This window comes from Corapipo altera, unplaced genomic scaffold (assembly GCF_003945725.1).
Source record: "Corapipo altera isolate COAL_440 unplaced genomic scaffold, ASM394572v1 0, whole genome shotgun sequence".
Classification (NCBI taxonomy): domain Eukaryota; kingdom Metazoa; phylum Chordata; class Aves; order Passeriformes; family Pipridae; genus Corapipo; species Corapipo altera.
Genome location: NW_020884872.1, coordinates 2,197,839 through 2,209,416, shown reverse-complemented (window position 1 = coordinate 2,209,416; position 11,578 = coordinate 2,197,839). Strand labels below are relative to the sequence as shown.

General features: G+C 41.7%; 1 long non-coding RNA gene across 1 annotated transcript; it reads left to right on the top strand.

Annotated features, from left to right (window-relative positions):
- The first annotated feature begins 259 nt into the window (after window positions 1-259).
- LOC113950604 lies at window positions 260-6,439 on the top strand. The gene is made up of 2 exons (XR_003528798.1): window positions 260-2,772; window positions 2,805-6,439. It is a non-coding gene; the product is annotated as an uncharacterized LOC113950604 (long non-coding RNA).
- The last annotated feature ends 5,139 nt before the right edge of the window (window positions 6,440-11,578 follow it).

The window sequence follows — 11,578 nt, the reverse complement described above, 5'->3', positions numbered from 1 at the left end:
ATGGAATGATATATTCTGTGTCCTACTGGAATGACACATTTTGTCCTCAAAAAACAAGGGTGAGAGGCTAAGAAGAGCCGAAAAAAACACTTCAGAGCAGTGAGCACAGGCAGACAGAGAACTCCATTTTCTGAACAAAAAGCAACCACAACCCTTATTAACCTGAACCCCTTTTCAGGCAAGGGAACAAGATGAAAGAACACAGTCCTTACTGATAAAAAAAAAAATAAAACAAAACAAAAAACACCAGAAAGAAGAGTTTAGTTTAGTGAACAAACCTGTGGCACCAGGACAATGACTGGGAGAGAGATGTTGCAGGGATCTGTTTATCCTCCCTCAGGCTCATCAGGCTCGGGGTGTTCCGTTGCCACACACTCGGTGCAAAGTCAAATAATGTTTTTTTTTTTCTTTTAATTGCCAGCATTTTTGAACTTTTAAGTAAGCATCTAAAAGAGAAGCTCTCCTGCCTCTACCAACTCCCACAGAGAGAACATTTTGAGTTTAGCATCCCTACAGTAGATGCAGCATCTCACAGCTCCGCGGTAGTGACAGTGCCATAAAAAGAAGATGTGATGAAAAGGGATGCAAACTCTTGATTTGCATGCCGTGCATTCTCACTGGTGCCCAGAACAGATCACAGAGCAGAGGACAGAAACTCAGAGACTTGCTGGATGCAGCACTGGGGTCCCAGGCAGAAACTGCATCCCTAGTTCCTCAGCACGGATGAGCGCAGGCATGGGAAGCTGCCCCACAGCTGAATTAGTGTTTTCCTAGTCTCCAACAGCTTCCTGGCTGACACAGATGCTACACCTGCTCTGTGCTGCTCTGCCAGGCCCTCAGTGCCTACAGTGGAGTGCCAGGAATGGAGATTCCAAAACTTCCAGCATGATCTTCACGTGATGCCAACGATGGTACGGCTGCACCCACTCAGGGATTTCTGGATGTCACAAAAATGGTCACCTATTGTAAATAGTCAACTACTTGCACTGGAATCTAGTACTGAGTATGCAATTATGCATGTTTTTATCAGGTCACTGAATTAATTCCATGGGCTGCAGCAGTTCATTACACACACAAAGAGAGATGGACACTTTGTCTGATACAATTATCCTCCAATCTAAGTAACCGCTGATAAAGAGCTTCATTCTCTGAGCTGCCACAAACTGAAGCTGCTCACCTTTATCCTGGAATTCAGGGCCCCATTCCACTGCCGCTTCCCTCATCAAGTGATCCTTGTCTCTCCAGGCTGCTGCATTATTATATAACCACCCATGTGCAAAAGCTGGATGCAAACCCAGCTCAAGAGCCAAGCACAGCCACTTTCAGGTGTCTATTTGGAGAGAGGTGCCAACTCCCAGCTGACCAATTCCCACTGCCAACAGCCTCCAAGTGTCACAAGTGTGATTCTCCCCTGCCTTGAGCTCCACAGAGTCACTTCTATACCTGTGAAAATCAGGATGGAGGAATTTGACAACCTCTTTGCAGGAGTGTGAACAGCACACAGGAACACCAGAGCAGGTCTCCAAAGCAGCACGTTGGCATCAGCCTGAGGTAAAGTGAATCCTCCACCTGGATCAGATTGATTCCCCCGAGGTGCAGCATTTAAATGTGCAACATTTGCACATGCAGGGCACGATGCACTGGAGAATTAGGCCTGCAGTTGATAAAAGACACTAAAATTACAATGAAAAAGGTGGGATGGAGAGAGGAGAAAATGGTGTTTGAACAGCAGAGTCCAAGAGAACACATTATCTTTTTGAAGCTGCTCACATTCCAGTGAAGGAGCTTTAGCCTTTCCTTCAGGAAGGGGGTGAATTTCTCCCAGTGTGCCTGACCAGAGATTAACAGAAAACACAAAGGTCAAATATCATGAGTAGCAATACTTAATACTTGTTCAAACCCCACTATTTAATGTGCACATAAGGCCTTAAGGTGCATTCTGGCATATGAAGCCTGGAACAAAATCAGTGCAGAGGTTACTTCAGATCCAAAAGATCAATGTGGTGCTGCTGCTACCTGGAGAATTGTTCCTACCAAGAGGCAGGAATTCTTCAGACACAGGAACATCCTCTCACTAACACCACCTTTCAGAACCCAAGTCATCAATTCTCTGCCACAAAACGTCCCCCTTTTACTCCCCAGAGGATTCAGTGTCTTCCTTAAAGTAGCAGAAATCATCTAGGCCAACTGGGCAGGGAGCCACCAGCCCAGCAGTTCTCAAGGGCTACTAAATACAAGTTTCAGGAGGGAGTTTTACATATAAGGTGGGTATTTAAGTTATATTTAAGAGCATCACAATGCACATAACCAGGAGTGATGAACACAGGCAGCTCCATAGGACGTATCTCGTGTCTCAAACATTTGCTGACCTTCATTGCTGAGGACAGTGACAGATGAGGTCATTCCAAGGCTTCTTTCCAAGTTCCTCGTTCCAAGGCTTGGACTTCATTTTCAAGGGCTGCATTTCCTTTCCATGAAGGTCAAGAGGAGAAAAGACAGCATAGGACATATCACTTAATGGAGTTTCATAAGATTCCTGAAGGAGATCCATCCAGGGATGGGGCAGTCACAGCTTCTCTGGGCAACCTGTGCCCAGGGCATCACCACCCTCTCAGGGAAGAATTTTTTTCCCTAATATGTAATCTGAACCTACCTTGTTCAATTTGAAGCCATTCCTCTTTGTCCTGTCATGACACACTCTTGTAAAAATAACTCTCTGTCTCTCTTGTAGGCTCCCTTTATCATTATTATCATCTTTAGAGGATGGTCAAGGTTTTGCCACAGTACCAGCAACAGCATAGGAGGAAGAGGAGGGATGAAGTTGGCCATTCTTCATCTTTGGAGACACAGTTTCCAGCTCCTGAGTAATCATCTGCTGAGATCAGGAAGAGAAACATCATAACAGCAGGCAGAAAAAAATCAAAATTAATTAGGAATTCAGAGAGCTGGAGCAAAGGGCTTAGGCAAATATGGGGAACATAAGCACCAGGAATGTGATCTTGTCCAGTTCTTTCAGTGAAGGGCCAGACTCATTAAGGGATAAGAACCAGGGTTCATGTTCACATGGTATAACTGGGGTGGAACGTGGCTTCTTTGACCACAGAATGTATCTCATGAGCTGGTGATGAGACGAGCGCTGCCTCCTGACAAAGGAAGAACACCTTTGCTTACAAAATTCCTCCTGGAGGAAGATTTTAGCTGCTCATGAAGGAAAGGTGGACAGAAACTTTTGAGGAAAAATTCCTTCATAGGAAAGGAATGACAAGGATTGGAACAGGCTGCCCAGGGAAGTGTTGAGGTCACCGTCCCTGGAGGTATTCAAAGGTGTTGATGGGGACGTGGTTTAGTGGTGGACTCGATACTGTTGGGTTAATGGTTGGGCTCAGTGATCTTGAACAACTCTTCTAACCTAAATAATTCCAAATTCAAGGTGTGTGTAAGCACCAGTGACTTTTGCAAGGACCTAAAATCAAAGCCATTCATGAAAAGGCCCTGAAAGGGATGAAGTCCATGAATGACTCAATCCATTGAACAAGCCTGATTATTCCCCTTTTATTTCCTATCTTTTTGCATCAGCACAGACATCTCACATCAAGGTCACAAGTTACTGGTGCAGCTGCTGTGCACTGGTTTGTTCAGTGCTTATCTAGGCTTATTATTTATAGGGAGGGTCTGAATACAAGTGTCCAGGTAATGATAGAAGAGGAAAGGAACACATTGGGGACTAAAAATAGATCACTGATATAGAAGCATCGGTAGATTAAATCATTTGGGGGTAATGGAAGAGTCACACAGGTTGCAGGAGCTGTTGATTTGAGGGATTTGAGGGATTTTTGTAGGAAACTACAGCAGTTAAGGGAAGCTGTCCCTCAGAGAAAGGGCACACACACCTCCCCACTACACAGAGGAATCCAGATGAAGTATAAAATTGTAGTAAGAGATTGAACTAAGTGGAGAATTGACCTCACAAGAACAAAGCATGCACAGATTATGTCGCAGCACTGCAGATAATTTCTGAAGGAAATAGGGGCCAACGCTGGAAGCCGAGAAACGAAAAGAAGTTCAGCCTGCAAAAGGCACCAGTGGGAATTAATCTGTAAGTAGGAGGTGCTGGGAGAGTCTTGTCCCACTTCCCAACAGGAAGGAAAGCTACAGATTATACTCAGTAGAATAAAGAGTATTTTATGTGGGGTTTTTTTCCTCAGCCTTCACTGGAAAGACCTGTGGGGAGCAAGGGACTGGTGTTGTTCAAACCAAGAAGGAGATCCTGCCCTATAACTGGGTAGGATATAACAGAAAAGTCAATGTTTTCAAATCAATTAACCCAAAATAATACACTGAAGGACAGTCTGAGACAACATCCAGTCTACCTGAGCATTCATGGAGAATGAGGGAAACTCTAGCAGGTTGGAAAGAGTGAATGCAGTACCTGTCTTTAACATGGAGGATGTTTGGCAGAAAAGGGAAGAGCAACTGGTGAATTATGGACCACTCACCTTAACTCAAGCTCTTTAAAAAATAAAAACTGCTTTAGGCACCAGAAAACACAAGGCAAGAGCTGCCAGAATGGCTTTATCAAGAGCACACTGCATTGAACCAGCCTAATTTCATTCCACAGTAGATCAACACAGGCTAAGGAAGAAGCTGAGAAGGTCAGATATTTTGATTTTATTAAGACATTACACCATCTGCCACAGTTTTCTTTATAAAGAAAGAGGGAAGCTTAGTCTAGAACGAGTTACCCAGTCATGGTTACAAAACCAGCTGTAAAACTCTGGCAGGGGAGGGTGATCAGGGGCTCATGGACAGCATGGAAGGATGTGTTGAGTTGGGTCTGTATTGTCCAATTCTGCCTTAGATGAATTGATGTTCTGAATGGTGGAATCAACTACACTTGTAAAGTATGCAAGAATTTTAGAGGGTAAGATTAGCACTCAAAATTATCTTAGAAAAGCGAAGAAAAGACCAGATTCAATTCCAACAGCTACACAGACTATTCCCCTAAAACAAGAATAATTGGCTACAAAACCCCAGAGGAATGGAAAGAACCAAAGAACAACTCACCTTCCCCAAACAGGCTAAATCTTGCATATTCCCTCCTGGAATATCTGAATCTTTCTTATTCTAGGGAGTCAGGCACAGGAGGAGCAGTGCATCCCACTCCTGACAGAGACAACAAGGTTTAAACAGCTGTGCTTGAAAACGCCTTCATGACTCTTTGCCACCCCAGAGCCTCTGCTTTAAATGGCTTCCAAATTGTTCTTATGTTGCTTTGAGCCAAACGTCTCTTCAAGGTGTTCAGCACTTCAGAAATGTAGGACAGATGTTTTGTCAGCTGTTTGTGAACTACAACAGACTTGTGTCTGCCAGAGCCCCGGGAGAGGATCTTGAGAGAGAACGAAACATGTTTGGCTGCCTCGCTGAGACATTTGGTGGAGGAGGAGGAGGTGAGAGGAGGCCTTTACCAAGAAAGGCTCCAGAACACTGACTGAGTCACCCCAGAATCAGGACCCCAGGAATAATTGTGACTGGGGAGGAGCCCTCATGGCAATTCTAAAATGTCATTGTCTTGAAGGCCCCTAAAACACGTGGGCTGCCTGGAGCAGGCTGGGGAAAGCAACAGAGTGGAAAAGCATCAGAGCACAAAAGCAGATTCTAATAAGTGCAGCACTAAAAAAAAAAATCTTCTCAGTCCTTTTGAGTCAAGTGAATTAGAGCAGCTGAATGTTCCTTTCTCATTTTTGGGCGGCGATCACAAAAAACAGATGTTAGGCTGTGTTAATTTTTGTCACTGGCATCCTGCCCCCCCTGGCAAGATTAAAACAACTCTTGGCATCCTTGGAGCAGCTGGGCGGCAAAGCTGCTTCCTTTACTCACACAATGCCACTCTGAATAACCTCTAAGCCTCAAATCTTGGTGCTTTGTAATCCATGTCCTGGCAGTTTTGTCCTCCACTCCCCCTGTTCAAACATGGTATTCCCCAGTCCTTACAGAGCCTGGTATGTATCTTTAATGCACCATAAGTGGTGATGAAAAATAGATGTGTAGAATCCACGACATCTCTGACACTCAGTTAACTTTCCCCGCAGAAGGAAGGACATTTTCAGGGTTGTCTTTGCAGTTTAACTTCTTAAGATATTTCTGTATTCAAGCTTCATCAATAAAGCAGGAAAAAGACTTCATTGTTGGGCATTTTACCTGGATGTCTAATATAAAACACGATTTTACATGAACACTGAATGCTTCTGACATCAGACATATGATTTAAAAGTGAAAAAGGCAGTCATAAATCATTCGAAGAATGAGGGCTATTAAGTCCAGCATTGGTAGGTGGAATGAGAAAAGGGTGACTTATTTTCTTTTGCTAGAAGCTAAATGTGATGTCTTCTGTGAATAAAAAATAAAAATAAAAAATAGAAATAGAAATAAAAATAAAAATAGAAATAAAATTAAAAATAAAAATAAAAAATAGAAATAGAAATAAAAATATAAATACAAATAAAAATAAAAATACAAATAAAAATAAAAATAAATATAAAAATAAAAATAAAAATAAAAATAAAGAAGGCATAAATATGATCTGTCTATCAGTCAATAGGTATCAGTCAATACATATCATAATATGAATGTGTCACTGATACAACATAAAGAGCTAGAAATAGTATACACCTGGTTAGACATCAGATGTTACTTTTTCCCTCTTTTAATTAATTGTCATCAGGAAAGGAAAACAAAATGAGTCCAAAAGTAAATGAATTACAGTTTATCACTTCTGCAGTCCACACTCTGACTTGTAGGATCACACAATAAAATCCTAGGCACTGCTATGGAATGTAAATCCTTTGGGTGGGTGTTCCAGCAGAAAAATGGGAGATATACTTAGTAACTCAAGAGGAGAGTCATGATTCAAGGAAGAAAGGGGAAAACTCCATGGAAAAGTGTTTCAATACCCTTTGAGCACTTTTACAGTAATTTTGTAGAAAGCAAGTCCATGGCTGTTCAGTTGTTCCCTCTTGAAAGTGGTTTTCTGTGAAGTTAAGAAATAAATAGATACCCAAATAATACTTGAGAGTGGAAGACTAGGCCTAGGCCAAAACTCTGCTCATGGGCCCTCCAAAAACTCAGAATTACAGAGAATTGAGTTCCAGTGGCCATAATATTAATGCACATTTTTTTACTTAATTGTGTGTACAGAGCTTGGGGAACAGAGGAGATCTAAGCAGAGTCTTGGTTTGTATTATAAGAATATTGATATATTGTACTGATAATATTTGTATTATTTGCCTCTGATGCTGTAAAAGAGAACACAACTTCCCTGTGCTAGTATTTCATCAAGAATTCATGGTGCAAGGGTCATAAATTGTCATAATTTTCAGATATTTTAATAACAATCAGCCATTTCAGCCATTTTAGCCGTCAAAAACTCAGGCATTCAGGGTAAGTTGAAATGCTCCCTCTGCAGCCAGATGATGATGAAGAAGAAATAAATATTTCCTGTCCCAAATCCTGCCTGCAGGGGGACAAAATGATCTTTGCAATGGGATAAAATGATCCCTGCAGGGAGCAAGAAATGGCATCAACCACCTAAGAAAGAAAGAGTAGGTGAAATGAATTCCCCAACTGCCACCCAGGATTTCTTTAGCTTTCTGCAGCCTTGGTGAATACATTATCCATGGGAAACATGTTCCCATGGAAAATTCCACTGAAAGTTTAATTTGGTGCATCCCCTCGAAAAGGAAGGGATGTGTTGCTAAAGGAGCAGAGAAAGTTGCCACCAGAATTAAGGAGTTTATGGTTTTTTGGGTCTGTGCTCTTGCCAGCAGACACAACCTTCCGTGTGCGGAAGGAGTGGATGTTTTAAAGGGAGAATGGTGTGGTGAAACAGCTCTTAAAAAGCAGTTTGAGGGAATACATTCAGTGGAGCCTCATGAATCATGTGTGAAATATCTGCCTAAACTACTCCAAAGGTTTTCAGGCAGAATTGTTATGGAACAAACTCGAGGTAAGATGGGCCTGATGTGAGGATATGCTGTGACTCTTTTTCAGCTTTCGCTGGACATGGGTAGGATGGAGGATAACTACTAAACATAGGTAGCAAAACTGAATATTCTCTTCATTAATATAGAAAAACTACACTAAAAACTACACTAGATTTATCATGTATCTGTTTATGCTGTTTATATCTCTTTGGGAATCATGTACAGATATATTTTTAGATTACTGCATGATTTCACGTGACTTGAATCTAAATTCAATCCAAAATTAAAATGAGTAACTACATTATTTCAAGCCCCCAGAAGCTGGAGACTATCCCAATGGATAATTCAATACCAAAACAAAGAATCATAGGATTATTTGGGTTGGGAGGACCTTAAAGATCATCTTGTTCCAACCCCCCCTACCATGAGCAGGGAATCTTCAACTAGACCGGGTTGTTCAGCGTCCCATTCAGCCTGGAACTTGACTTTCAATGGATTCAAAGGCAAAATATATATATTTAATTAACAAAATAGGGGATTAACTAGTTGAAAAAATAAGAGTGTGTCACTCAGGGACACAGAAGGGACTACTGTCTAATGGAGAGAGTAATGTATTTTAGAACACTCATTAAAAGCAGATGATTCAAAGGCAACTTAAGTAATTTATTTGGGCTCCTTCTCCCTTCTGGGTTCAGTGTGGATCTACAGAAAGATGGTGCAAAGAGGATCAAAGTCCACTGGGCATCTGATGACACAAAGTCCCATATTTCCCACAAACCTGTGCAGACAAACCCCCTGCATTAATAGCAGCCAGTGCTTTGTTCCCAGGTCTGTTAAATCTTTACCTTAAATTCTACTTTTTGGGGGGCAGAGCCTGAAAATCAAGGGAAGAACATGACTTGTAGATAGGTTGTTGTGGTTTTTTTAGCAGTAGGGGTCTGGTGATATCATCTTACTCCTTGGAAAAGCAGACATTACCACATAACCCCAGACAAGCAGCTTGTCCTCGGAAAAAGCGTATTTTTCCAGATGATTTCCTGGTCTTGTCATGAAAGCTCAAGAAATTGGGCAACCCATGTCATCCCTGTCTACTGGACCCACAGGTTGTTATGCAAACATTACTAAACATTTGTGCTTATATTCCTAAAATCAGAGAATCCCAGAAGGGTTTGGGTTGGAAGGGACATTAAAGATCACCCAGTCCCAACCTCCTGCCATGGGCAAGGACACTTTCCACTAGCCCAGGTTGCTCCAAGCCCTGTCCAGCCTGGCCTTGGACACTTCCAGGGATCCAGGGGCAGCCACAGCTTCTCTGGGCAACCTGTGCCAGGGCCTCCCCACCCTCACAGGGAACAATTCCTTCCCAATATCCCATCTAACCCCACCCTCCTTCATCTTAAGGCCATTCCCCCTTGTCCTGTCACTCCAGGCCCCTGTGAAAAGTTCCCTCCCCAGAATTCTGGCTTTAACTTCCCTCTTTGTCTCTCATTACACACCTTCCTCCACTGCATCAGATATATCCACAGCACTAATGAAACTGTGAGTGATTACAGAACTGGGATTAAATTGTCAAATAATTCCATATAGACATATATGGCAGAGAATTCCAGCACACAGTGGCTTAATTTTGGTATAAACCACAGGCTTAAAGGAAAATCATGTTGTCATTTCTAACCTACATGACCTATCAGTCCATATCCAGTAACAACCTCCCTTCTTCTCCTGTTGTATTTTAACCCCAGCTGACAATTAAGTACCCTGTGAGTGCTTTCTCACTCCTTCCCAGCCCATCCATGGGCAAGAGAATTGGAAAGGAAAATTAAACATTGTGAGATGAGAGAACAACAGTTTAATAATAATAATAATAATAATAATAATAATAATAATAGTAACAATAACCATAGTAATAAAAAATAACAAATAATAATGATAATACTTTGACACTACTGATAATAATAATCATAGTAATGAAAAGGAGAGAGAGTAACAGAAATGTATTATAATGTATTATGTATTATATATTATATTATGTATTATATATTATATATTATATATTATAATACATTATAATATTTATTTGTGTAATAATTGTAATATAATTCCCTTTCCCCCATATTGAGTGTTGTGTCGTGTCTGGAAAACCCCTCTCACACTGGGGTGAGTTGTGGGAGGAGGGTTTGGACTCGGAAATTGGATTTTTGGGGGTCTCAGACCACGACAGTGATGCACAAATACAATTGCTCACCACCCACTGACTGACACCCAGCCTGTTCCTGAGCATCCATCAGCCACTCCCAGTCAGCTCCCCCAGTTATATCCAGGGAATGATATCCTGTTGTTTGGAATATCCGTTTGGCCAGCCCAGGTCACCTGTCCTGATCACGCCCTCCTGGCTTTTTGTGAACTCCTCAGTGGCAGAGCAGAGACACTAAAAAGTCTTGGATTTAGGGGAAGAACTGCTCAGCAACAACTAAATCTCGGTGCATTTTTTCCATACTAAATCCAAAACCACTGCACCAGCTAGTAGGAGGAAAATTAACCCTATCCCAGCCAAACCCAGGACACATCCAGTGTTTCCCGGCTCACTGCATCCACCTCCAGGTTGAAGGAATTGAAGCTTTTTCAAGCCACAAAGCATTCAGTTTTCAGTAAGCACAGAGAAATTCCAGCTCATAATAAACCAAGATGAAATACTTAAATATCTACTATTTTTGTCAGTTCTGAAAATGATGAAAGCTTCCCATTCCATTATACAAGCAGTTCCACACCTCTGCAGCAACATTGTACTGTTATTAACTGTTTCTCTATATTAAAGGTTGTGTAGTCAGAAGTCTGTGGAGGACTTTGTTTGACTGCAAACAGCAAATTTTCCTCACCAGTTTTCACTGTGAATCACTCACATTCTCTACTAGTTCTGTCAGCACAACATCCCTTGCAAGGAGATCCCCCACTCGAGGTAAAACACACGGAATGCAGAAAAAAAACCACTTTGCTGTGTGGAGAGAAGGATTTTGCTCAAATTCCTTCCCCATATATTGTCTTTTCTATTCAGAAATTCAATAAGGAGGGAAGAAGGGAGTTCATTAAAAGGATTGCCATGGAATAGCAAGGAATATAAGAGTAATAAAATTAAAATATAGATTGAATGATGTGCATCTGTGCTTGTGCATGTGAGCTCATGCCTGTAGAGTTGTGGCTATGAGTGTAAATCCAAAGGGACAGATAATTCAGTGTTCAAACAGGGCCTGGAATCAGCAGTCCAGCTGCTGGCAGTAGGACAGGTTGTCCACCTTACATTCCTCAAAAGGAAATTATTCCACGTGTTTCTGGTCACAACAATGGTCATGATACAGCTCTAACATTCCTGCTCTGTAACAGTGAATTTCCCTCACCAGTTTTCACTGTGAATCACTCATTTTATCCACTAGTTCTGTCAGCACAACATCCCTTCCAAGTATATTAGAGATCCCCCACTTGAGGTAAACCATAAAGAATGCAAAAAAAAGTGTACTTTGCTGTGTGGAGAGAAGGATTTTGCTCAAATTCCTTCCCCATAGATTGTCTTTTCTATTCAGAAATTCAGGAGTCAATAAGGAGAG